At 46.3% G+C, this 26,995-nt stretch overlaps 1 long non-coding RNA gene across 3 annotated transcripts in view; it reads left to right on the top strand.

Moving 5' to 3' along the window:
* The first annotated feature begins 2,495 nt into the window (after positions 1 to 2,495).
* The window catches only part of LOC140395593 (uncharacterized), a 222,982-nt gene continuing 198,482 nt past the window's right edge, over positions 2,496 to 26,995 (top strand). The window contains exon 1 of one of the 3 annotated variants that reach the window (XR_011936242.1): positions 2,496 to 2,667. This is a non-coding gene — a long non-coding RNA (uncharacterized lncRNA). Of the gene's footprint in view, positions 2,668 to 2,928; positions 3,108 to 6,226; positions 6,409 to 26,995 lie in introns of those variants that run through there. The other 2 variants (XR_011936244.1, XR_011936245.1) reach the window with 2 other exon arrangements.

Below are 26,995 nucleotides of genomic sequence, written 5' to 3' on the forward strand. Positions count from 1 at the left end.
AACCCGTTGCCAGCTGAGGGGAGGGGCTGCTGGCGGAAAAATCGAATTGTAACAACTGGAGAATTCCACTTGGCTCCTACCAGTTAGTGATTTCTAACTTTTTCAGTTGAACTGGAGAATTCTTTTGTGCAATATAACTTGGCTCACTTTCAGAAGCACAAATGCTTTTTTTCAAATCATTTTTACGGGTTGTGGGCCTCGTTGGCCATCCCTAATTACCTGTGAGTAGGTTGTGGTGAGCTGCCTTCTTGAACTGCTGCAGTCCAGGTATAGGTACACCCACTATGCTATTAAGAAGGGTGTTCCAGGATTTTGACACAGTGACAGTGAAGGAACAGCGATATATTTCCAAGTCAGGATTCTGAGTGACTTGGAGGGGAACCTCCAGGAGGTAGTGTTCCTATGTTTCTGCTGCTCTTGTCTTTCTAGATGGTAGTGGTCATGGGTTTGGAAGGTGCTGCCTGAGGAGCCTTGGTGAGTCTCTGCAATATATCTTGCAGATGGTACACACAGTTGTTACTGTGGGTTGGTTGTGGGGGGAGTGAATGTTTGTGGAAGGGGTGCCAATCAAGTTGGCTGCTTTGTCCTGGATGGTGTCAAGCTTCTTGAGTGTTGCACTCATCCAGGCAAGTGGAGGGTAATCCATCACACGCTGAGTTGTGCCTTGTAGATTGTCGACAGGCTTGGAGAGGTCAGGAGGTGAGTTACCTGCCGTAGGATTCCTAGCCTCTGACCTGCTCTTGTAGCCACAGTATTCATATGGCTAGTCCAGTTCAGTTTATGGTCAATGGTAACCCTCAGGATGTTAATAGTGAGAGGTTCAGAGAGAGCAATTCCATTGAATGTCAAGGATCAATGGTTTGATTGTCATTATTGGAGATGGTCATTGCCTGACCATTTCCAATGTATGACCAAACAGTCTAGTCTTTATTTCAAAAGGCAACCACATTCATGGACTAACCTTAATGGCAACTGGGCTGGCCTTACAGATCAGTACATTCATTTTCCAAAAATGTTTCAACATATATGTCCACATTTGTTTCTAGTACTGTTAGACATGGCATCTTTGGAGGGAGAACAGATTTAATGCTGCAGGCTGATGACCATTCATCTGAACTGTGAAACGTTGGAGATGTGATGGATTTTAAGCAAGAGGTGCTTGCGATGGGGACCAAAGGAAGGTTTGTGATCGGGTGAAAAACAGGGGGCGATTGAATGACAGAAGAGTCTTTCGGGAACAAAGAGAATGCTGATGGGGCACAAAAAGAAAGAAGCAAAATATGTGCCAAGAGTCGAAAATAAGCGAAACATGCAAAGAAAAAAAAGAAACAAAATCGGGGCCAAAAGTTTATGGTCTGCAATTGTTGAACTCCGTGTTGAGTCCGGAAGATTGTAAAGGGCCTGATTGAAAGGTGAGGTGCTGTTCCTCTAGCTTACGTTCAGTTTCACTGGAATGGCACAGCCGGCTTAGGACAGAGGTGGCAGCATGAGAGCATTTCGGATAATGAAAATGACAGGCCGCCGGAATGCCAGGGTCATGCTTGAAGCCTGAATGCGGAATTTCCACAAACTGCTGCCCAGTCTGCATTTGCTGTCCCCCGTGCAGAGCAGAGCCCATTGTGATCAGAGGATATAGTAGCCTCAATTGAAAGAAGTACACCTGCTTCTCCTGAAGGACTGTTTGGGGCTTTAACTGGATGGTGAGGAGTGAAGAGGTAAAAGGGCAGGTGGTACACCTGTGTTTGCGTGGGAAGGTGCCGTAGTGGGATGTCGGAGGTGAGTGGACAAAGGGTATCGAGGTGGGAACAGTCTCTTTGCAACATTGAAAGAGGGGGGAGATGTGTTTCCAGTATTAGAGTTGATTTTTTTTCTGGTGGAAAGGTGCTCTTTATTCTTCAGGAAATTGCTATGCTTAGGCGTGAGAGAAATAAGAGAAGTGGTCCGATAAAGAATTCTGTGTGCTGCCATACTGAACTATCAAAAACTTAAATCAGTAAAAATGGGAACTGGGTTTTATTTAGGGATTCTGAAACTGGCTTAGACCATGCAACATAAAAAAAAAGTGACTTTGTTGTCTAATTTTGTTCAAATATACTGTGATTACAGACCAGAAGATATTCACTCCAGTATCTTGTCATGTTATTTGGTGCTCTACATCTTCCTTCCCTGAACTCTGCGAAGGTGAACATTGTGATGAGAACTCGCTAGCATGTAGTCAAAAGTACAAATACACGACTGCCATCGGAGCAGTTATGGTCTGAGTCATTAATTGTTTACCTGGGCTGTCAGAACTCGGGGCTATAATTAGCAAGAACATTCTGTAACTGAAGGAAATAACTGACCTGATTTTACCAGAACAGCTATTGATAGTTCCTCAAATGGTCATGAGAAACACCTCATAACACACATTGTGTTGCAATATTTACTTTGACAAATTATGGGATCATTTTGCTTGGAAACTGTTTCAGCATTTTGGGCAGTGCACCATATTTCACGTTCGAGCATGAGGTACTTACAAAACTGATGTTCATTTGTCAAGGAGCAAAATACCTCTTCCCAGTAATCTGAATTTTGCGCAGGTGAAGGAGACACATCCTGAGTGAGTGAGACACATCCAGAGTGGGAACTGGAACTTGGTAATTTGGTGCAGTGAGTTAATCAGGAAAGGTAAGTGGTAAGCCTAATTTTGATGTTTTTCAGTTAAAAGTGCAGTGTGTAGCTTAGTGTCTGATTGGCTGAAGCTGCCCCCACCCTAATTGCTGAGAGGCAGTTATCTGTCAGTCACCTGAGGCCTGTTTAGTGGCACAAGGGTGTACATTGTATTCTTCTCTTTGAAGTTTAAGTAGTGTGAGTCACCCTCGTTAGCTGAGGTCTGTATAAAAGACAGACAGACAGAAAGCGCACTCAATAAGCTTTGCGCAGGTGAAGGAGACACATCCTGAGTGAGTGAGACACATCCAGAGTGGGAATTGGAACGTGGTAATTTGTGCAGTGAGGTAATTTGATGCAGAGTGGGAGAAGGTGCTTTTCCCCGACCGTTTTGTTCTCTTTCTTCTGGCCTGTAACTGTTAATCTGCAGGGAGAGAACTAGAGAACATCCTGGGAAGGTAAGTGATTTTTATTTTTATTACCTTTTCAAATTGCGTGGGGGGGGGGACTGAAGTGACATCACAGTAAAGCTGTGACCTGATTGGCTGGTTGGGAATCTGTTAAATTTGAAAAAAAATATTATATTGCAAAACATATCTAATTGATTAACTAGATAGTGGAGTAACTAAACCTGAGGGCAGTGATCGGTATTTAACATTTAATTTTACAGTAAAAATCATCTAGCGTCAGGGCCATATAGTTAATTGTTACTCAATCTAACAATAATTCAAGTGTTTATTTTAAATTAATTAATTAGTGCTTAAATGTCACTCAGCGGGGTGCAGTGCTCCAAATGTGAGATGTGGCAGATCTGTGACGCTTCCAGCATTCCGGTCGACTACATCTGCAGCAAGTGTAACCAATGGCAGCTCCTCACAGACCGCGTGGTTCGGTTGGAGCAGCAATTGGATGCACTTAGGAGCATGCAAGTGGCAGAAAGCATCATAGATAGGAGTTATAGAGACGTGGTCACACCAAGGTGCAGGCAGAGAGATGGGTGACCACCAGAAGGGGCAGGTAGTCAGTGTAGGAATCCCCTGTGGTTGTCCCCCTCTCGAACAGGTATACCGCTTTGGATACTGTTGGGGGGAATAGCCTATCAGGGGAAAACAGCAGCAGCCAGAGCAATGGCACCACGGCTGTCTCTGATGTCCAGGAGGGAGGATCAAAGCGCAAAAGGGCAATAGTCATCGGGGACTCTATAGTCAGGGGCACAGAGAGGTGCTTCTGTGGACGTGAAAGAGGCTCCAGGATGGTATGTTGCCTCCCTGGTGCCAGGGTCCAGGATGTCTCAGGACAGGTAGCGGGCATTCTGAAGGGAGAGGGCAAACAGGCAGAGGTCGTTGTACATATTGGTACTAACGACATAGGCAGGAAGAGGCATGAGGTCCTGCAGCAGGAGTTCAGGGATCTAGGCAGAAAGTTAAAAGACAGGACCTCGAGGGTTGTAATCTCAGGATTACTCCCTGTGCCACGTGCCATTGAGGCTAGAAATAGGAAGATAGAGCAGCTAAACACGTGGCTGAACAGCTGGTGTAGGAGGGAGGGTTTCCGTTATCTGGACCACTGGGAGCTCTTCTGGGCAGGTGTGACCTGTATAAGAAGGACGGGTTGCATCTAAGCTGGAGAAGCATAAATATCCTGGCCGCGAGGTTTGCTAGTATCACATGGGAGGGTTTAAGCTAGTATGGCAGGAGGGGTGGGTACCGGAGCAATAGGTCAGAAAGTGAAAACATTGAGGGAGAACTAGGGAATAAGGCCAGTATGGCTCTGAGGAAGAGCAGACAGGAAGATGTTGCTGAAAACAGCGGGTCTGGTGGCCTGAAGTGCGTATGTTTTAATGCAAGTAGTATAACGGGTAAGGCAGATGAACTTAGAGCTTGGATTAGTACTTGGAACTATGATGTTGTTGCCATTACAGACAACTGGTTGAGGGAAGGACAGGATTGGCAGCTAAACGTTCCAGGATTTAGATGTTTCAGGTGGGATAGAGAGGGAGGTAAAAGGGGTGGCGGAGTTGCGCTACTGGTTAGGGAGAATATCACAGCTGTACTACGGGAGGACACCTCAGAGGACAGCGAGGCTATGTGGGTAGAGATCAGGAATAAGAAGGGTGCAGTCACAATGTTGGGGGTTTACTACAGGCCTATAAACAACCAGCGGGAGATAGAGGAGCAGATAAGTGGACAGATTTTGGAAAGGAGTAACAGCAACAGCGTTGTAGTAATGGGAGACTTCAACTTCCCCAATATTGACTGGGACTCACTAAATGCTAGGGGCTTGGACGGGGCAGAGTTTGTAAGGAGCATCCAGTAGGGCTTCTTAAAACAATATGTAGATAGTCCAACTAGGGAAGGGGCTGTACTGGACCTGGTATTGGGGAATGAGCCCGGCCAGGTGTAGAAGTTTCAGTAGGGGAGCATTTCGGGAACAATGACCACAATTCAGTAAGTTTTAAAGTGCTGGTGGACAAGGATAAGAGTGGCCCTAGGGTGAATGTGCTAAATTGGGGGAAGGCTAATTATAACAATATTAGGCAGGAACTGAAGAACCTAGATTGGGGGCGGATGTTTGAGAGTAAATCAACATCTGACATGTGGGAGGCTTTCAGATGTCAGTTGAAAGAAATTCAGGATCGGCATGTTCCTGTGAGGAAGAAGGATAAATGCGGCAAATTTCGGGAACCTTTGATAACGAGAGATATTGGAGGCCTCATCAAAAAGAAAAAGGAGGCATTTGTCAGGGCTAGCAGGCTGGGAACAGACGAAGTCTGTGTGGAATACAAGGAAAGTAGGAAGGAACTTAAGCAAGGAGTCAGGAGGGCTAAAAGGGGTCACGAAAAGTCATTGGCAAATAGGGTTAAGAAAAATGCCAAGGCTTTTTACACGTACATAAAAAGCAAGAGGGTAGCCAGGGAAAGGGTTGGCCCACTTAAGGATAGGCAAGGGAATCTATGTGTGGAGCCAGAGGAAATGGGCGAGGTACTAAATGAATACTTTGCATCAGTATTCACCAAAGAGAAGGAATTGGTGGATGTTGAGTCTGGAGAAGGGTGTATAGATAGCCTGGGTCACATTGAGATTGAAAAAGACGAGGTGTTGGACGTCTTGAAAAATATTAAGGTAGATAAGTCCCCAGGGCCTGATGGGATCTACCGCAGAATACTGAAGGAGGTGAGAGAGGTAATTGCTGAGGCCTTAACATAAATCTTTGGATCCTCACTGTCTTCAGGTGATGTCCTGGAGGACTGGAGAATAGCCAATGTTGTTCCTTTGTTTAAGAAGGTTAGCAAGGATAGTCCAGGGAACTACAAGCCGGTGAGCCTTACGTCAGTCGTAGGGAAATTACTGTCGAGAATTCTTCGAGACAGGATCTACTTCCATTTGGAACAAATGGAAGTACTGGCGAGAGGCAGCTGGTTTTGTGAATGGGAGGTCATGTCTCACTAACTTGATAGAGTTTTTCGAAGAGGTCACAAAGTTGATTGCAGTACGAAGTCCTGCATCCAGAGATGGGGGATCTGTAAGGATTTAATCACCTGCTAATGGTCGCATTCCTAGCATTGTTTGGCATCTTTGAAATTGTCTATATATGTGTTTCTGGAACAGACCTCTTCATTCACCTGAGGAAGGAGCAGCGCTCCGAAAGCTAGTGACATCGAAACAAACCTGTTGGACTTTAACCTGGTGTTGTAAGACTTCGTACTGTGCTCACCCCAGTCCAACGCCGGCATCTCCACAACAAAGTTGATTGACGCAGGTAGGGCAGTGGATGTTGTCTATATGGACTTCAGTAAGGCCTTTGACAAGGTCCCTCATGGCAGGCTGGTACAAAAGATGATCAGAGATGAGCTGGCAAGATGGATACAGAACTCGCTAGGTCATTGAAGGCAGAGAGTAGCAATGGAAGGGTGCTTTTCTGATTGGAGGGCTGTGACTAGTGGTGTTCCGCAGGGTTCAGTGCTGGGACCTTTGCTGTTCGTAGTATATATAAATGATTTGGAGGAAAATGTAACTGGTCTGATTAGTAAGTTTGCAGACGACACAAAGGTTGGTGGAATTGCGGATAGCGATGAGGACAGTTAGAGGATACAGCAGGATTTAGATCGTTTGGAGACTTGGGAGGAGAGATTGCAGATGGAGTTTAATCTGGACAAATGTGAGGTGATGCATTTTGGAAGGTCTAATGCATGTAGGGAATATACAGTGAATGGTAGAACCCTCAAGAGTTTTTACAGTCAGAGAGATCTACGTGTACAGGTCCACAGGTCACTGAAAGGGGCAACACAGGTGGCGAAGGTAGTCAAGAAGGCATACGGCATGCTTGCCTTCATTGGCCGGGGCATTGAGTATAAGAATTGGCAAGTCATGTTGCAGCTGTATAGAACCTTAGTTAGGCCACACTTGGAGTATAGTGTTCAATTCTGGTTGCCACACTACCAGAAGTATGTGGAGGCTTTAGAGTGGGTGCAGAAGAGATTTACCAGGATGTTGCCTGCTATGGAGGGCATTAGCTATGAGGAGCGGCTGAATAAACTCGGTTTGTTCTCACTGGAACGACGGACGTTGAGGGGCGACCTGATAGAGGTCTACAAAATTATGAGGGGCATAGACAGAGTGGATAGTCAGAGGCTTTTTCCCAGGGTAGAGGGGTCAATTTCAAGGGGGCATAGGTTTAAGTTGCGAGGGGACGGTTTAGAGCAGATGTATGAGGCAAATATTTTACACAGAGTGTAGTGGGTGCCTGGAACTCGCTGCCGGAGGAGGTGGTGGAAGCAGGGACGATAGTGATGTTTAAGGGGCATCTTGACAAATACATGAATAGGATGGGAATAGAGGGATACGGACCCAGGAAGTGTAGACGATTTTAGTTTAGACGGGCAGCATTGTCGGCACAGGCCTGGAGGGCCGAAGGGCCTGTTCCTGTGCTGTACTTTTCTTTGTTCTTTGAATATTCAGTCGATTTATAAATTAATGTTTCCAGCACTGCCTCACAACAGGACTGGAAGTTCTAATTTTATTAATGAAAAATCACACGAGGTAGGCTCTCTTTGCTACTCAAGCTCTTTGCGATATATAATCCTTGGTGTGCTGAACAATGTTAATCAGTTTAAACAAATTTGCGGTGGGCAGCATATTTTCATGTTTTTGAGGGAAAAATGGTTCACTCTTTTCAGTTGGACTTCAGTTAGTATGAAAGATAGACCGTAAGACCAAAAGATATAGGAGCAGAAGTAGGCCATTCGGCCCATTGAGACTGCTCTGCCGTTCAATGAGATCATGACTGATCTGATATAATAATCCTCAACTCCACTTTCCTGCCCTAACCGCATAACTCTTACTGATGAAAAATATTTATCTCAGCCTTGAACATACTTAACGACCCAGCCTCTACAGCTCTCTGCGGTAGAGAATTCCACAGATTCACTACCCTCTGAGAGAAGAAATTCCTCCTCATCTCTGTCTTAAATGGGTGACCCCGTAATCTGAGATTATGCCTTCTGATCCTCGGCTCTTCAATAAGGGGAAACAATCTCTCTAGCATCTACCCTGAGAATCCGACATGTCTCAATAAGGTCGCCTCGTATTCTTCCAAACTCCAGTGAGCACAGGCCCAACCTACTCAACCTCTCCTCATAAGAAAATCAACCTAGTGAACATTCTCTGGACTGCGTCCAATTCCAGAATATCTTTCCTTAGATAAGGGGACCAAAACTGTTCACAGTATTCCAGGTGTGGTCTAACTAGTGCCTTGTATAGTTTTAGCACGACTATTTTTATACTCCATTGCCTTTGAAATAAAGGACAACATTCCATTTGCCTTGCCTATTACCCGCTGAACCTGCATGCTAGCTTTTGCTGATTTATGCATTTCCAGCTGTTTATGTTGCTGTAAAACTAGCTATATACTTCGGGTTAAGAATTGCAAACACTTAAATTAGCGAGATTGGAAAAGTTATGTTCACAGCAACAGGACTGAAAAGTTGCATTTGCCTAATTAATAGGGACGAAGGAAGTGAGTAAAATAGGGTAGAAGGTGTTGCAACTGGAGACTGTAAAGACTGTCCCTGGCATTGAGCCGCTGGATTTAAAGCAATAGTTATTCCTTCATTAAAATAGGCACAGGGAGATTATGTCAGCACGGTACTCTAAATTCACAAAAAAAAAGGATGGTTGTCACCCAGTGCCTCCTCCTCCAGGTTGGTGCCCATAGAGCTCTGGGGTCACCGCGGAATGGAGAGCAGCTGGATTGAGCCCCAGCTGCCCCAGCGTATCTGGCCTTGCCAGCCCTGACGGTCCCCCAATGTCTGCACATTGGTGTTGATGTGCTTGGCGATGCTCCTCAGTGATTGGGCCATGCTCTGCAGTGTTTCTGCAATGCCCACCTGTGACTGGGAAAAGGTCCGCAGCACCTCGGCCATTCCGATCTGAGATTGGGACATGTCCTGCAGCACCTCAACAAGGTCCGCCTGGTACTGGGCCACGTCCCCCAGTGAGTCGGACAGTCTGCCGAGGCCCTCAGCCATAGCCATCACCGATTGCGCCAAGCCTTGGACACCTCCACCCATGCTGCCGATGTCATACACTAGGCCCTCCACTGCAGTCGCAACCCTAACAGTGTTGGCCTCGGTGCCATGTTTTTCTGGGGCTATCTCCTGCGCCCGTAGCCTCTGGGACTCCTCCAATCAGCTGTGGACCTGCTGGAATGTGGCGGACATCCCCCTCTGAATATCACGGCCTCACCCTAACATCTGTAATCAGCTCCCGGCAAACCTGGTTCAGAGGCTCAGCATCTGACTGGGAGCCAGCTGGATCTGGGCATCCAGCAGACCTCCGACTGCTGTCTCACCTGGGCATTACTGCCTCCATCTGATGTGCATCTGCAGCTGTGTGGTGCTCACCAGAGTGTGCCCCAGAAGCCTGACCACTAACATTTCCCACCGAGCTGTGTGTCTCTGCGCTGTTGGAGGGTGAGGATGACAGCTGTGACACATCGATGGTGGCATCCTCGGAGCTCTCCTCCAAGGTAGTTGCATGAGAGGCAGAGGAGGGAACCACCCTGGATGGGCCGGCGCCGATGGGTGGAGGTCCTGCGGGGAATGAACACATAATCAATGGGAGGGATGGGTCATTCAGTATGGCATTAACAACTCACATGTGACAGTCCATCTGGGTGGGACCCGGTGGATCCTCACCTTAGCGTTGGTGACTGCTCTGTCCTCGGCCATCCCCGTAACCTCCATGGCTCGTTCCTCGAAGGTGGTGGGGATTCTGATGTCCGGTGCACACTGCCTGTCTGGGCCCTCTCCCGATGGTTGTGGGACTTCTCCTGTGGGGACACAGAGAGGGCATCGTTAGTCGCACATGTGGTTCATCATTGGGGGGGGGGGGGGGGGGGGGGAGAGGATAGAAGAAGGAAGGGTTGGGGGGGTGATTGTGGTTTGCGTGGGAGTGGGAAAGTTTCGGGGTTGGGGGCATAGCCAACTCACATGTGCAGCCCAGGTCGTGGCCTTCCTGCATCACATGAGGCCTGTCGTCCTGGTCACGCTGCCCGAGCTGATAACCACAGCTACTTCATCCCAGGTGGCACTGACTACTCTGTGGCTTACCCTCTGGGACCCTCAGGGGAACAGAACATCCCTCCTGCTCTCGACCGCATCTAACAGCCTCCCCAGGTCTGCGTCTCCAAATCCTGGAGCCGGTCATCTCGGCGCCATGGCTACGAGCTGAGTGGGGTTGGCTGTGCAAAAGCTGTTTAAATGCTACTTGACCTTGTTAGCAGGGGCTGCAGTGTGTGGTCCCAGCGAATCGGCTGGTGAGCCTTTATTTGCAGTGGGACCTCCTTAAGTGGACCAATTAACGTTTGATTACGTTGCCAGCATTGCCGGACTGAGCGCCGGGAAGCTCGCAGCAGTTCCCGCTCGCTACCACACTTAGAAATCTTTCCGATGTATCGTGCCCCATATATCCCACAGACGAGAGATCAATAACCTGGGGCATTGTTCAAGACATTTTTAGTTATCAGTTCACTAATCAATGGATATTGACTTGCTGTGGTTATTTTGGGCGTGATTCAGCAGACAAATGTAAATGTCCGCTCCTGGGTGCGCTAAGTGGGATGTTTCTCAGCGACTGCAACGCCGGGAATCCTCCCACTATTCAACGGCACTTTGTCATTTTATGGGCCTCAGTGAGTTTCTCCCTGTCGAGGCCGTACTTAGAGGGATTTCCTGCTGGCAAGCTGATCTCGCCAGCAGGAACGGCTGTTCGCAGATCAGGGTGCCATTTTGATCGCTAGTCACGGGTTTCCAATGGCCTGCGAGAGAGACCCCCCCCCCCCGAGCTGTCCTTACGCCTGGTCCACGTTTCTGTAGACACACACTAAACGGCGCCTTGGCGAGATCTCCCAGGCACAGACGTTGAGTCGCGGATGCCAGATAAATGAGCCATTAGAGGCTAATTTAAATATGCAGATCTTGATCTCGCCCACTGACGGTGCGATACAGACCTCGTCGGGCAGAGCGGATCGAGTGACTTGCGATCGGCCCGGCGCGGGCCCCAATTTGGGGCTCTTGCACGATTTGCTCGTTGCGCCCGGATCCGCATTGGTTTCAATGGGATGACTGAATCGCGCCCTTTGTCCTCCATTTTGAATATCCCCATCAGTGTTTCTCATAAATCTTTGGTGTGAATGAGTTCCGATTTCTGTCATCATAACCAAACATTCTCATTTCTTAGTCATTAGGTAGAAAAGAACTTGAATATTCCTGACAAAGCACATGTTGTTGAAGCTTTGTATTGCACTCAACAGGACAAATTGCAGGAATGTCAAATGTAAAAGGAACAACAATTTATACTTCATGAGAAGAGTCTTTGGTATCCTTGCGAGTTGTCCTGATGAGTGCAAGACAAAAAGTGTTGACAAGGTGTGTCTTTTATTTTAGCAATTTTCAGCTCCAGTGAACTTCCTTAACCTCTCCATAGCCCTGATGCCCTTCCTAAAGTGCGAGATATAGAACTGGACACCGTATTGTGTAGGTTTAACATTATCCAATGCACAGTGATTGATATAAATGTATTTTTTCATGAGAAATTAACAAACTATAGGGAGAAAAATGAAATGACATGCTGGAATTCAAATGGAGGTCAACATTAACCTATCTTTAACTTTTGGAATGCCGTTGTATCTGTTCTGCGTTGCCAGCATTTTTTATTTTGGGATGACAGTAATGTTCCCAAAGTATTGCAAAATGATGTGAATGTTAACATTTTGTAATGTAGCTAATGCATTCCACTTTCAATTAAATACAAGCAGAAATACGAAGCAATTATCGGGTGCCAAGAACTTTTTATGCTTAGTTTTTCTCGGATTCTCAATTGCTTCACAGTAATACAAACGGATGCCATTTATTACCTTAAGTTTGTTTCTGTTGGTGTCAGCGTGGAAACACAGTGTAGATTGATAAAGCATGAGAAATAAATCATCTTTGCAAGCTACTATTAAATGTAAATCACTGTTTTAGGTTAGCCATCAATGACCATTTCAGAATAAAAACTAGTGAGGCATGTATTTTGTTCTTAATTTACAGCTCTTACTCGACATTTATGAAGGATAATAAACAAATCTTTCTCTGTGTTGTGGTCCGCATCACATGGGATCTGTTCTAGGATCAGGCTGAACGTTAAGCTAGTTCCTTGTGTATAATGTTGAAAATAAATGATCAAGTTCCTTTCTGCTATTGAAATTACAGGCATTTAAAAAGAATTCCCCACATGGTTTAACAGATATACTAAACAACCACACGAGTCAAATACACCATTTGTTTCAGAATCTTAACATAGACTTATTAAAATACATGGTGGTAATGTAGCAGCCAGCAGGAAATTGAAACTGAAATAGTTTCTGCTGCTTTCAAATCATGCTCTTTAGTGAATTTTCAACGTCGAAGTTAGAGGGCGCATTCAGTAAAATATTTATATAAAGGAGGACCGAAGAAATGCTGAGTTCAGTTTTGTGTCTTTTCATTTGGTGCCAGGATGTGGGCAATGCCAGCAATGTTGCATTTATTGTCCATTTGTATCACTGAAATATCTATTTCCCCCCCAGATCGCCCCCGAACCCTGGCCGTCCTGGAGGCCACCCCCCCCCCGGTGACGGATCCCCCTGCCTCCACCAGGGCGGTTGCGGACTGTGTCCGCAGCTGCCACTCCGAGTGCCCACCAGGTGTAACCATGAGTGAACCACGGCGGCGGGACCTCGGCCAGTTGTTGGGAGAATCGCCGCGAGGGCCTCTTTCAATGGACCCGACCGGCACCGCATTGACCATTGGCGGCGATTCTCTGGTCCCCAGAGAATTGCGGGAAGGCGTCGGACCCGATCGTGGGTCTCACGCCCCATTCTCCGCCCCCACGCCGAGCGGGAATGTGGCTCGGAGAATCCTAGCTAGGGTGTTTTCGTTGTTACAATTGTCTCATTTCTGCCTGAATTTTGCCACCCAACATATTTACTGTAGCGCAAACTTCGGTTCCAAATGCAAATTCTGAGGTCAATTGGACCCGGGTGCAATTTTAACTGGGGTGTCAGTGGTTCTATCCTGCAGCCACTCTGCTGTGTAAAACTTAGCAGTGTTCACATCAGTAACTGATTGACATGACTGAAAGCTGCATAGTTTACAGGCACTTGGGCCATGAGGATCAAACACCATCTCCCTTCTGCTGTTCGCAATGCTCAAGGTTTAGACCGTACCCAACCAGCCTGTGCTTACAAAACTCAAAACATAGTGGCCAACATTAGGTGCGATTGGACATCATTTGCTAAATAATCCTCGGTGTGATAAGAACTATGCTGACAACCAATTTAAGATTGTCAGTCGGGCTCATGGTGTGGTGCATTTGCATATACTAGAAGCGACATATATTAATACACAGGACCCTGCTCTTTGCAGACAGAAAGAACACAGACACACATTGCGCCTGTTTCAGCTGAACAAAATAATTGATGGCCATTCATTGGTTCGTTCCTCAGGACAAAGCCTTGACTAATCAGAGTCAAGTTGCCTGGTTTAAATTTTCAAACAATGCTTGGCAGTTAATTGTCAGTCACCAATAACTGGTGCATACTCTTGGTGCATACTCTATCAGTAGAGTCTACTTGCCCACTGACCAGTACTCTCTTCTCATGCAATGTAAAGTTGTTGTTTCCCCGACGTTGCTATTCTTGTGAGTGTCCTGATGAGTGCAAAATGAAAAACTTTGACAAAATGATATTTTTCAGCAATACCCATTAGGATCTGTGATTCATTGTGAATAATGTATTTCTATGGCCATTCCAGCTTGCTTTGTGACCTCTTTTCCTCCCTTATTAGCAACCCTCATTAAGCAGAGAAAGGGCATCCACTTCATCAATTTTCAACCGGTGTGTGATCACCGCTGAAAGATAATGTAAGTCTGCACTAGCTTTGCTGGCAGCTTTCGTTTTTCTGCCATTTTTCAGCGACACTAATCCATGCCCCAACTTTTCCACCCATCTCTGACTGCCTGAGGATGGCTACAAGAGGGCAAGAAATATCCCGCTCGATCAACACCTTGCTGATGACATCCTCCCACAACCTTATTATGCTTTTGTAACGCCTAAGAACAGCCAGGGTACCAGCAGGAACATCAAATAGCCTACCATTGCCATTTTCAAGGATTCAGCTGCCTTGATCATCCTCTAGCCTTGTTATGAGCCAGACAAAATCACTCCCATCAATGTAGTTTGCTGTATTCTGTACTATCTGGAATTTCAAAGAGGATTGAGCAGGAAGAGACAAAGCAACAAGGCATTGTCATAGAAGGAAGAACGGATGAAGGTGAGAGACAATTGAGAGAAGGAAGGACAATATACTTTTTGATTATGCAGACAAGGTTACCAACATAATCCAGGTGGTGATTTCAATTCGAAAAAATTACAAACTGCAGCGGATTGATACCCAAGGAAATGACAAGGCACAGATTGGACTCCTCCATGTTTCCAGCCATCATGGTGAAACTCCCTGGCATGCATTCTAGTACCAGATATAACTACTTGCGTGAAGTGTGCAGATTTGTTCTCTTTGTTGAAAGGCTATTTCTTTTCTCCACGGCAAAGCTCAATTGCTCTGTAAACTGGCCAGGCAATCAGATTCCGTGCTGGTGATAGGGAGTGATGGAGTGTGTGACTGTGCCTTCAATGAATTTCCTCCACTGAGCCACCTTCTTTTTGGGGTTGAGAGGGTTTGTCTGTTGAGAAGAGTTTGGAGGAAAGGGACAAGGCCTAGGTTGGCTCCGCAAAGCTGAACAGTCGGAGATAACAGGCAATGTCATTTAGTCATGCTGTGCGAGTGTGCAGTTTCAGCGGGCCATGAAGGGGTGTATGTAATAGTCAGGAGGCAATATATTCAGTTTCCCACTCTCAAGCTGCCTTTCTGCTCAACTGTGGGTTGCCACTGACCTCCAGCACTTGCTGCCTCAGGTCTGATAGTACCATGAGGTTTTCTGGCCCTCCTCCAGTCTAATTACTCTCTCTTGTTCACGGTCTTGTCCTGTCCCTGGGAATGATGCTTCAGGAGCTGAAAATCTCAGCAATCTCTCTCCATGCTTGGCGGACTAGGATTTTTTTGGCATGTATGAACTCTGGCTGGCTCAGGCTGAAAGCCTTAAGCATGCTGAATTGCAGGATATTATAGCGAAGAACCAGAATATGGAGCAGGAAATTCTCTCTTTATGATAGCGAGAAATAATCATGTATTAATCACTCCCTAAACTTGCTTCAAATGTCCGGAGCTGGGAAAGGCCTGCTGCTTGGTACATGAATATCAGAAAGTAGTTCCAGCAGAAAAATAGACCACTGTTTTCCAGTCCACACATGTGGTGCAAACCCAAGTGAATAATTTTAATAGAACACAGGAGAAACCATGTATCATAAACAATTACATTAATGGGTTACTTAATAGGACACATGCATAACAGAACTCAGGGCTATAATTAACTGGAACATTCTGTAACTGGGGAAGTAACTGACCAGTTTTTATTACAGCCACTATTTATACTACTCCAAAACAACACTCCATAAAATGCAATTTGTTACAATGCAGAAAAGGTACCAAACAGTAGCCATCACAATGTGGTGTCAAAGTTATATTGTTGTGATTTATGATATATTTTCTTCCAGCCTTATTACTTTTCCGTGTGCCTTATGTACAAAGCGAATCCATAAAACTTTCCTGCACCAAGAATGTGCAGGGGGTGTTGGTGAAATTTACAAAATTCTCATAATAGACTAATGAATAAGGTCAGGAGCATGGGGAGTCAAGGGACACGCAGAATGAAAAGCTAGCTGGCTGCAAAACAGAAAGCAGAGAGCAGGGGTAAAGGGCTGCTATTTAAGAGTGACAGAAGGTAGGAAGTGGGGTCCCACAAGGATTAATGCTGGGACCACTGTTCACAATTTATGTTAACGATTTAAACTTTACAATCAAAAACACAAGTTTGAAGTTTCTATTGACACCAAGCTGGGAGACATGGACAACAATGACGAGAGCTGCAACAAATTAAAGAAAGCGTTAATAAACTTGCAGAGCGGGCATATCATTGACAAAATTTATTTCAACAAAGATAGGTACGAGACATTACACTGTGATAAGGAAAGTAAAGGTTCACTCATTGCTTGAAAAATAAAAGTCGAAATGGGGTTGACAACAAAGGAATCTGGAGGGTACGGACAGATATATCACTGAAGCATGTGGCGGAAGGCTGTAATAAAAGCAAACCAAGGACGAAGGTTTCATTTCTAAAGTGAGAAAAAGAATTGAAAAGTACAGAAGTTATGCTAATCTTGTATTGAACTTTGGTTAAATCAATCAAAGTGTGTGCTGTTCTCATCCCTGTATCATAAAAAGAGAATCGTGGGGGAAGGGGAGAGTGCAAAATAGATTTATAAGGATGATAGCCGAATTACGAGACCTATACTTATTATTATGGGTCTCTTTTCTGTTGCAAAGAAAAGTCTTTACAATTTAAAAAAGATCTTGACTGAGTATAAGCAGCCAGAGTGTTTCCACTTGCGAGCAACACCAGAAATAGAAGCCAACGATGATAGTCACCAAGCAATCAAATCAGAAATTCAGATGCATTTAAGGGAAAGCTAGGTAAAAGCATATGTGGTAGAAGGGAATAGAGGGTTATGTTAATCGAGTCAGCCGAGGAAGGTGAATTAAATTGGGCATTAATGCCAGTATAGATTGGGTTGGGTCAAATAGCCATTTCTATGCTGTGTTCTTACATTTTATGCAACTTGATAGAGGAGAAATTAGCCTCGATTTTTCAATTAGGATTAGGACCAACCAGAAGTAAATTGATGCAAGAATAACAGCCACCTGATGTGCAGTCTTCTGACCCGATGCCCATTTCTGGGCTTGGTGTCATTTGAATAGGATTTGTGAGCTTACCAGAAAAAGTCAGCAATTAAGTGATTGTCCGTTGATTGGGAGGAAATCATACTCGAATGCAGGATTTAACCTCCAACAGTTTAAAAATGAAGATATCGGTTTGGCCAATTTAAAGCGAGAAAGCTTGTTTTAACAAAGAGGCCTGGTTGTAAAATGTCAGGAGGCTGACATCCCCCCCACTGCTCAGACAGGAACACCAACACTCCAGGAGGATGTGAGACACTGGGGAAGGGAGCGCTTTCTGGAAGTGAATTCCACAGCCTTTGGGAAGCGGCCCAGGGCGAATCGGAGGCGATGTTCACCATTCTAGCTGTGCTGAGGAGCATCCCACACACCTGCTGGGCTTACAGGGGTTTTCTGAACATGCCAAATCAGCCAAAACTGCAGAGGAGACCAGTAAGTTTCACTTACAATTACCTCCTCTTTACATGATTCAATTATCATTTTAACCTCGGCTATAAATGCCCTGTACGCTGGCACCCCAGATTGCACCTAGACCTGTTCCTGTGCTTATAAAGGGGGATATGGTGACATAGTGATGCCACTTCTGGACTAGCAATCCAGAGGACCAGGCTCACGCTCAGGGGATGGGTTCAAATCCTGTGGCAGGTGGTGAAATTTAAATTCAATTAATTCATTAAAAACGCCCAGAATTGTCTCCGTAATATTGTTGTAAAAACACGCTTGGTTCACGAATGTCCTTTGGAGATAAGGAAATCAGCTATACTTACGTGGCCAGACCTACATGTGGCTCCAGTCCCACAGCAGTGTGGTTGACATTTAACTGCCCTCTGAAATGGCTTCATAACCACTCAGCTCAAAGACAATTAGGGATGGGCAAATCTGGCTTTGCGAGTAATGCCCGCATTCCTTGGAAGAATTTTGAAGAAGTATTCACAGCACAGCGTTAGTCCATGTGGCTCAACAAGTCCATGCTCGAGTTCATACGGTACACAAGCCTCTCTTCACACCTCTTCATTTAACCTCATCACAATATGATTCTTTTTTTTATCTTCACATACTTATTCATTTGAATGTGTCTGAGCTTTTTTTTGCCTCAATTATTGCCTGTGGTGACAAGTTCCACATTCTTACCGCACAGGATAAAGAACCTTTCCCTGAATTTCCTATTGGATTTATTAATGACAATCTTGTGTTTATAGCCCCAAGTTCTGGTCTTACCTCTTTGTGACATCTATTCTACCAAACCTCTATCACTTGGTCTTCCCATTCGAGCGAAATGAGTCCAATTTCCCCTAATAGCTGTAACCTTTCTGTCCTGGTAACAGTCAAGTACTTTTTGAAATCTTTGCATGGTTTCTGCCCCAAAGAATCATTGCATTGAATGTAGTTAAATATTGTAAATACATACCGCACCCTCCAAAGACTAATATGTCAACACTTGGCTATTATGTTTTGTCATTTTGATGATTGAAACTTATTTTACTCTTTTCCACAACACAGATGGAATGTTAACTGGAGGAGGACATTCTAACATTCAATTTCAAACCCTGTTTGAGGGGGCTGTAAATCACTGGGGAGGCGGCCATAAAGGAGGAGTGTCACTCGCTCACATTTCATCAGGCATTTCTGCTGTACCTCCTTCTATTGTCCGAATGGCTATCTCAACAACAACGCCAGACACTGAAGGCTTGAAGCATGACACTTCTGCTGAACATGATGAGTGTCAGCTGCTTCGAAATTCATTGTTGCAACCAGTCTTCCTTTTAGTTTCTCCATGTGCGATACAAAGCAAAGCCAGGCCTTAGTGCGACCCAGCACCAACTCAGATACAGCTGTGTTGAACTACAGAGGAGTGAGCAAGAGGAAATATGCAATGTAAGTGAGTGGGAAGGAGCAGGAACCTGCTGTCCACAGGGTGATTTAGGGTCCCTCTTTACCCGATGAGCTCGAGAAGCTGGATCTTACGGATGCTATTTTAAAAACGATGCGGGTTGTGGATGCTCAGTCATTGAGTACATTCCTAGAATTGTTACGGCACCGAAAGAGGCCATTCGGCCCATCGTGTCTGCACCGGATCTCCAATGACTTAGTGGCATACCCCTGCACCTTGTTTCTATTTGAATTATCATCTAATGCCCTCTTGAGTGCCTCGGTTGAACCTGCCTTCATTAGACTTCCGGACAGTGCCTTCCAGACCTGAACCATTCATTGTGTGAAGAAATCTTTTCTCATCTGCGTCTTTGGAAAATCACTTTAAATCTATGCCCGCTCATTCTTGATGCTTTTAAGAACAGGAACAGTTTCTCCCTATCTACTCTACGCAGCTGCTTCATCTCTATCAAATAACCTTTTAATTTTCTTCTCTCCAAGGGGAACAAAGTCTCCAGTATATCCTCATAACAGGACCTCAGCGCGCACCCCTTATCCCCTAAGAGCCAACACGTCAACCGAGGCTGATCATTGAAGACGCTGGGATCTCCGAGTGTCCCAGGATGTAACTCTTGTGCACACGCCCTGGGAAGAGTACACACACGTGTATGACCCGGAGGTGGTGGTCGCACATGAGTTAAACATTCAGAGAGTGGAACCTCTCCCTGTTAATGAAGGGTTCTATCTCTTGTCCCGGTGTGCACAAGGCGACATGCGTGTCTGGACCTGTGGCACCCCGGCGATGGTGGAGAATCCTGCTGCCGGCCATCTTGATGGGCTTGATCCAGCTCAAAGTTTATATAGTCTGATGCCTGGGCAAACAGGGCATCCGTAACTTCACAGATGCACTTGTGGGCTGTCGATTGTGAAATGCCACACAAATCCCCGCTCTAGCCCTGAAATGAACCCATGGCAAAGATATTCAGGGCTGCGGTGACCTTCATGTGCCACCGAGAGAGGATATACACCTCCTCCATGAGTAAGTCCACAAGAACAAGGTACAGGTGCTGCTCCGTCCCTTTGTTAAGGTGGAACTTCCTGGGGCACATGCTGTCCGATATCTCCTCAGTGACACCTGTACACCTTGAGCCGTCACTGGCCTCCCCCTTTGAGTTCCTCCCCAGCCTGATGAGTGGCCGGTCCTCAGGGTGTGGGGCGGGCTCCTGTACATGGGCTGCCTCCTCGAACCTGCGTCGAAGCTGCTGCCTCCACCTTCTCCGGCATCTAGCCATCTGGACTGCCACCGGCACAGCTAGAGCGGCTGCTGCAGGGTCTACGATCCCATCCATAATGTGATAATATAGGAATGGGACGAGGTGAGCGATCGACAATCAGTTATGGCTTCCACCCCGGGACCCTCAAATCCCCCAAACCTTCCCCACCCTTATGTTTCCCGCCTCTCTCTCAGGGTGCCGTCCACAAGTCTGTTGTGCTGGGGGTCCCCGCCCTACACACGCACCCCTTCTGGGAATATTAAGTGGACCGGGCTTGAGTACCCTCCTCAATTCACACGCGCTCCCCCTACGGCTGTGGGGATATCCCCAGTGCTGAAGCTTAGCCTTCTTTTTAATTGTTGGCTGCTGGCTCTGTGGTGTTTACGCATCCAGGGTTCAGGCAAAGTGTCCAGGCCACACAGTTTGACTGGGATGCTTGGCACTAACACTTGTCTGAGACATGGCACCTGTACCCACGAGATTCCACTCGAGAACGTTTCATTTAACAAACGGTCACCAGTAACAAAGATTTGAAAATCAACTACATAACATTCCACACATCACACTAATCATTAAACAAGGAAACGTCACTGTTCCACATTGGTAACGTATCAAAGCCATATCAGCTCATTTTCACAAAATGGTATCACGCCTTGCAGGTTCCTCATCAGAAACGGATAATAATCCTGAGAATGTGTGATCATGTCCAAAACTTTGTCGCAGAAATGAACTGACCATCAATGTGTTACTTGTTCCACGTATCAGTGCCATTCTCCATCCAGGAGCCACAGCCGTGCAGGCCCCTCCCACATGGGCCAATCTCACCAGAACCAAATCTTGGCATCCAAATATTCCACAGGTGCTCAGGTGTAGTTGAACTTCCTTGACTTCCACGGTGACATGTCACGTACATGCAGCACTCACCACAGCAGCAACAATGTTTTTTAAAAAAACGCATTTTATTCAAACTTGTATCAAAGTAGGTTACAGCAAATAAACACCCGGGAACCATTCTTGTCAACGATACAGTTTGTACAAATTTTTCTCCTTTCCCCCCCCCCCCTCCTCCCCATCAATCCCCCCCCCCCCCACCCCCCTGCGATGAACAGCTCCTCAAACACGGTCACAAACATCCCCCCACCTTTTCTCAAACTCCCCTGCTGAGCCCCTTAACTCATACTTTATCTTCTCTAACCGCAGGAAGTCATACAGGTCACCCAACCATGCTGCTACCCCCGGTGGCGATGCCGACCGCCACTCCAGCAAAATTCGCCGCCGTGCAATCAGAGAGGCGAAGGCCAAGACATCGGCCTTCCTCCTCTCCATGAGCTGTGACATCTCTGAAACCCCAAATATCGCCGCCAAAGGGTCCGGGTCCACGCCCTCCTCCTGGCTAAGACCGCGAACACTCCCGCCCAGAATCTTCCCAATTTTTCACAACCCCAAAACATGTGCGCGTGATTTGCTGGCCCCCGCCCACACCTCTCACACTCATCTGGTACGCTCTGAGAGAACCCACTCATTCTCACCCGAGTCATATGCACTCTGTGCACCACCTTAAACTGTATCAGGCTCATCCTTGCACAAGGTCCATCCTGTAATTTCCCTCGATAGGTATTAATTGGTACCTAGCCACATCTAGGCAGGATCTGGAACCCACCAACGAAAGATCGGAAACCGATAGGCACTGGGTGCAGATCCCGATTTCGGCCTCTCCCGCTATCAAACTGGCTCACACGGATCCGCGTCAGGCACAACGCGGCCGTTAGATTGCGCCCTTGGTAACCACTTCCTGAGAAGTGAAAATTGATTTGCATAATACAGTGTGGATAGCTGAATACAAACTGCATTCAAATCATGGGAGTTCTTTCCTGTTCACATAGATAATGGTGTGTGGGGGAACACATTGTTACGTGAATAATCCTGAGATGTTTGGAACTCCTGCCTCCCTATAAAATTGCACAGGTTTCATTCTACTTAGAATTATTTACGGAGAAGGAGATGAAATCAGTTGATAAATGGCATTAATAATTTATACATCTCTGTTTGTGTATTTGTCTGATGTTGTTGACGCTTTAAATGCTCGCCTGGAAAACAAATGAAAACACAAAAGTTAAGAACAGTTGTTAATCTTGGCAGTCTCTGCTGGTGCTGTGCTTTTGGGTGGACATCAGCTTGAGGTACATGCACACAACACTGCCACAACCTCTCCTGTAAATCATACCACTGAAGGCCGTGCTGCTTGTGATGAGTTGGAAGTGTGTTGGTCTCTGGTGTGGGACAACTTGCAGGAGAAAAGGGAGGATAGGGGCTGGTTTAGCACAGGGCTAAATCGCTGGCTTTGAAAGCAACCAAGGCAGGCCAGCAGCATGGTCCAATTCCCGTACCAGCCTCCCCGAACAGGCACCGGAATGTGGCGACTAGGGGCTTTTCACAGTAACTTCATTTGAAGCCTACTTGTGACAATAAGCGATTTTCATTTTTCATTTTCATTTTCATTTCATTTCAGGATATAGGATCCCTTTGGTGCTCTTCCAAAAAGCACAGGTACAGGGGATTCTAAAAATTAAAACAGTTTTGGCTCTATTCCTCATGGTGAAGGAGGAGTAAGATTGGACTTAGTTACTACAAAGACAAAAATGAAAAAGCAAGAACAGGGGTTGACAACTGGCCCCAAAACCTACTTATCGACCTCCTCAAATTAACTTAAGTAAACAATTCAGTCCCTGACATTTCTGGATGCACATTGCAAGTTAATGGGTAGATGACTCTATGTGTGATGTGCCAGCCCTGTCCCATCGGTGGTTACACCTTGCGAGACCTAACCAGTCGCAGAGTTAAGCGAGTTTAGAAACCCCCTTAACTCTGCTGACGCTGGATCGAATGGCCACCCGGCATCTATTGACCTCATTGAGGAGACCCCAGCCTTTTCGCACCGTCCCCAGAAACGGGGACCAGGCGGCACAGCACTTGGGTGGGGGGGGTCTCGCAGGCGATCGGAGAACCTCGGGTGGTCGGCTTCCTGGCAGGGTGGCACCCTGGCACTGCTGGTGTCACCCTGGCACTGCTGATGTCATCTGGGCACATTGGCACTCTGGTAGTGCCACCTGGCATCCTGACAGTGCCATACTGGTGTCACCCTGGCACGACCCGGGTGCTCAGGTGGCATTGTCAAGCTGGCAGCAGCAGTGCCAGGCTGGAATTTTACCCAAGGCGAGGATCGGGCTGGGGGTGCCTTGCTCGTGTGGGATGGGGTGGGTGGCAGCCTGAGGATATCCTGAGAGGTGCGTTGGGATGTTGGGGGATCTAGGGGTTGCATGGGGGAGGGGTGCGAGAGATTGGGGCGCCATTTCAAAGTGGCATCCTGATCTCTTCCTGGAATGACGCTGAGTGTGGCCTCGGAGGAGAGCGACCTTCCCCGCTGGGGACCAAAATAGCAACAGAGTGTCATTAAATAATGGGGTAGTGCCGAGAATGAATCCGCTAATCCTACCCAGAACGGACCCTAATATTGTTTGGTTAAATCGCGCCCAATGTTTTGTATCAGACATGGATTGGAAATGGTGTGGGTATCCATCTAGCCTTATTGGAGCATTAGCCCTACCTGTTTCAGATAGGAGCTTTCTGCATCCACTAATTCCCCAATAGAAGTGCATGTGATGCATAAAATGGCTAATGATCTGGCCTACTGGGTTTTTGTCCACATTTGCAATTGAAAGAGAGGTGACACCAATCAGGAAATGCAGCATGGTTAGTATTTGTGGAGACAGTCAGAGGATTTTCATCATAAATGTAAGCTTTGTATTTTAGAAAATAATCTCTTTTCAACTGATATTGATTATTTATGGCACAACTTGATGGGCTTCAAGTAGTTGTCCCAGTGAAAAATAAAGTCAACTCCCCCTCACCTAATGGTGTGACTGTCAGACCTCCAGCAGCAAACAACCGTGAGTAATCCTCTGGTTATTGGGTCAACTGAAGGTCAACCACATTATATTTTAAATGGATTGGCCCACTGGTCGGCAACTAGATAGTAATGAACGGTATGCAGCTTGTGACTTGGCCCTCAGTCCTCTGCAATGGAGCATTCCAAAGATTCACGATCCTCTGAATGAAGAAATATCCCACATCTCAGTCCTAAGTCCAGCATCGCCTTCACTGTGCCAACACAACGTTTGGTCACCTGAGGAAGAGAATGTTTGAAGACCAGGAGCTCAGACCCGGCACCAAGCTCATGGTCTACAGAGCAGTTACCCACCCTCTTCTCTGACTCAGCGACGTGGACTCTGTGCAGCAGGCACCACAAAACCCTGTAGAAATACCGCTAGTGTTGCCTCCACAAGATCCTGCAAATGCAGTCAGTGTTCTCACTCAGCCAACACCCCCAGCATCGAAGCAGTGACCGATGCTTGTGCAGCTCCGATGGGTGGGCCACATTATCCGTATGTCTGACACGAGACTCCAGAAACTATTCAGAGCTTTGATGCGGCAGGCAAGTACGAGGAGGGCAGAGGAAACATGTCAAGGACACCCTTATAATCTCCTTGAAACAATACAACATCCCCACCGACACCTGGGAATCCCTAGCCCAAGAAAGCCCGAAGTGGAGGAAAAGCATCTGAGAAGGAGCTGAACACTTGGAATTTCTTTTCCGAGTGTAGGTTGAAGCCAAGCACTGAAAGCGAAAGGAGTGTGTGGCAATCCGTGCACCCCGGGCACCCCACCCACCCGGGCACCCCACCCACCCGCTCCTCCAACCACCGGCTGCCCCATTTGTGACAGAGACATTAGGTCACACAATGGACTCCTCAGTCACCCGTGATGTCATTTTTAGCATAGAAGCAAGTCGTCCTCCACTCCAAAGAACTGCCTCAGCAGGAGAAGAAATGGTTGACCTCTATCCCGAGATTACACACCTTAGTTTTATTCTCTGAGAGGAACCAGCCCCTGGGCATCTATTCTGTCAGACCCTCCAAGAATCTCATATATATCCTCAAAGGAGTTATATATAACATACAACCAAAAGGCAACTTAGAAGAAAACCTTTTAATTTCCTTGAAGTAGCTTCCTATGGTATTGCTTGAGTGAAATGTGATTTCAACATTGGATGTAGTTTATCTTTCTGAAGAGGATGTTCCTGGTATCACTGCATTAGTTGGCATTATTTGACCATTCCTGTCACTGCTTTAACTGAATTGCTCGGGTTTGAAAATAAGGTAGGGAATGAAGCTATTGTGATGATGAGTTATACTTCATTTTGAAACATCTACAGTGAGATTCTGTCATGCGAGAGTACCTTTAAGAAATGGGTGTTTATAAATGGGTGTATACATAAGTATCTGTAGTGAGAGTACCTTTAAGAAATGGGTGTTTATTACTGCAGTGATGTCAGAGATTGGTGGAGCTGGGCTGCCTGTCAGCCTTTTATTTTCGTTTTAGGCTGTTTGCTGCAGGGTGTGTTTTAGTTTCATTTTCAGAGCTGGATAGCTGCAGTCACAGCCAGAAGGTGTATGAATCTCTCTCTGTAACTTAAATACTGTAAATCGATCCTGGTGATTTAAAACTAATAACAGTAGTGACTTTAACCTGATGTGCTTCTGGTAAAAGGTGTTTTAAGTCTTATGGGTGTTAAAAGGAAAGCTTAAAGGATTACTTAGTATTGTATTCTTTGGGGGTTGTATTTGAATTAATGGTTGCTAAGATGTTCACTGTATGTTTTAAAAGGTTAACTTGAGTTCATATAATAAACATTGGTTTGCTTTAAAAAAATACTTTTCCATTTCTGCTGTACCACACCTGTAGAGTGGGCCGTGTGCTCCCCATACCACAATCTATTAAAAGTTGTGGGTCAGGTGAACTCCATGATACACTTTGGGGTTCTCTAAACCCTGGCCCATAACAATTCCCATAATTAAGATTTCACCACACTGTACTGATGAGATGTGTGATGTAGCTTACTGGGCTGTCTTTGGGTAGGTTGGTAGTTATGTCTGTGGCTCTGAGAAGGGCTTCCAATTTCTTTATGTGCTTTCAGCGCAGGCTCTTTTTTCACCGTACACCAATGAGGGAATAAGGCCACATGAGCAATGTTAGGACTGTCAGTGTCTCTGGAATTGTGAGGAACGGCATTACCAATCAGTGAAAGTATGATGCACTGGAAGCAGTCAGCCCGTTCACTTTGAGAGCTCACTTTCAGATATTTGTATCCATTCATTCATAGCAATTGTATTTTTATGTGACAAAAACAAAACACTGAGGTTGTTTGAAATTTGAAGTACAAGCAGAAATTGCTGAAGTGAACTACAGGTCAGTCAGCATCCGGAGAGAGAAACGGAGTTAATGGGGAGGAAAGGGAGTTCCATCCCTGTTTTCGGCAGACAGGAGCGGTGGAGGGGGTGGAGAATCCAATGGGAGTCCCAAAATGGCTTTTACACCGGTGGGATTTCCTGTTGAGATTGCTACTCCACACCCCCCTCCCACCCACCCCCACCCCCACCCATGACATATTGGGGGTCCCGCCATGAAAGTTTGGGACCCCAGTAACATACATTAGCATCCAGTTAGCTGGCATCCCGGCTGCATCAACCCCAATTTGGGAATTCCTCTCTCCGCCGCGTGACATCACTGTGACGTGTTTTACAATAGGTCTTGATAAACGTGGACCTGGTGAACAGAATCTGCTGGAGATGCACAAGTACAATTCCCAGTGGGGAGGGGGCCACACCTGGGAAGTAGCCTGGAGGTGTTCTGGCAGTTCCCCCTGGCAGTATCC

This window comes from Scyliorhinus torazame, chromosome 18 (genome assembly GCF_047496885.1).
Source record: "Scyliorhinus torazame isolate Kashiwa2021f chromosome 18, sScyTor2.1, whole genome shotgun sequence".
Classification (NCBI taxonomy): domain Eukaryota; kingdom Metazoa; phylum Chordata; class Chondrichthyes; order Carcharhiniformes; family Scyliorhinidae; genus Scyliorhinus; species Scyliorhinus torazame.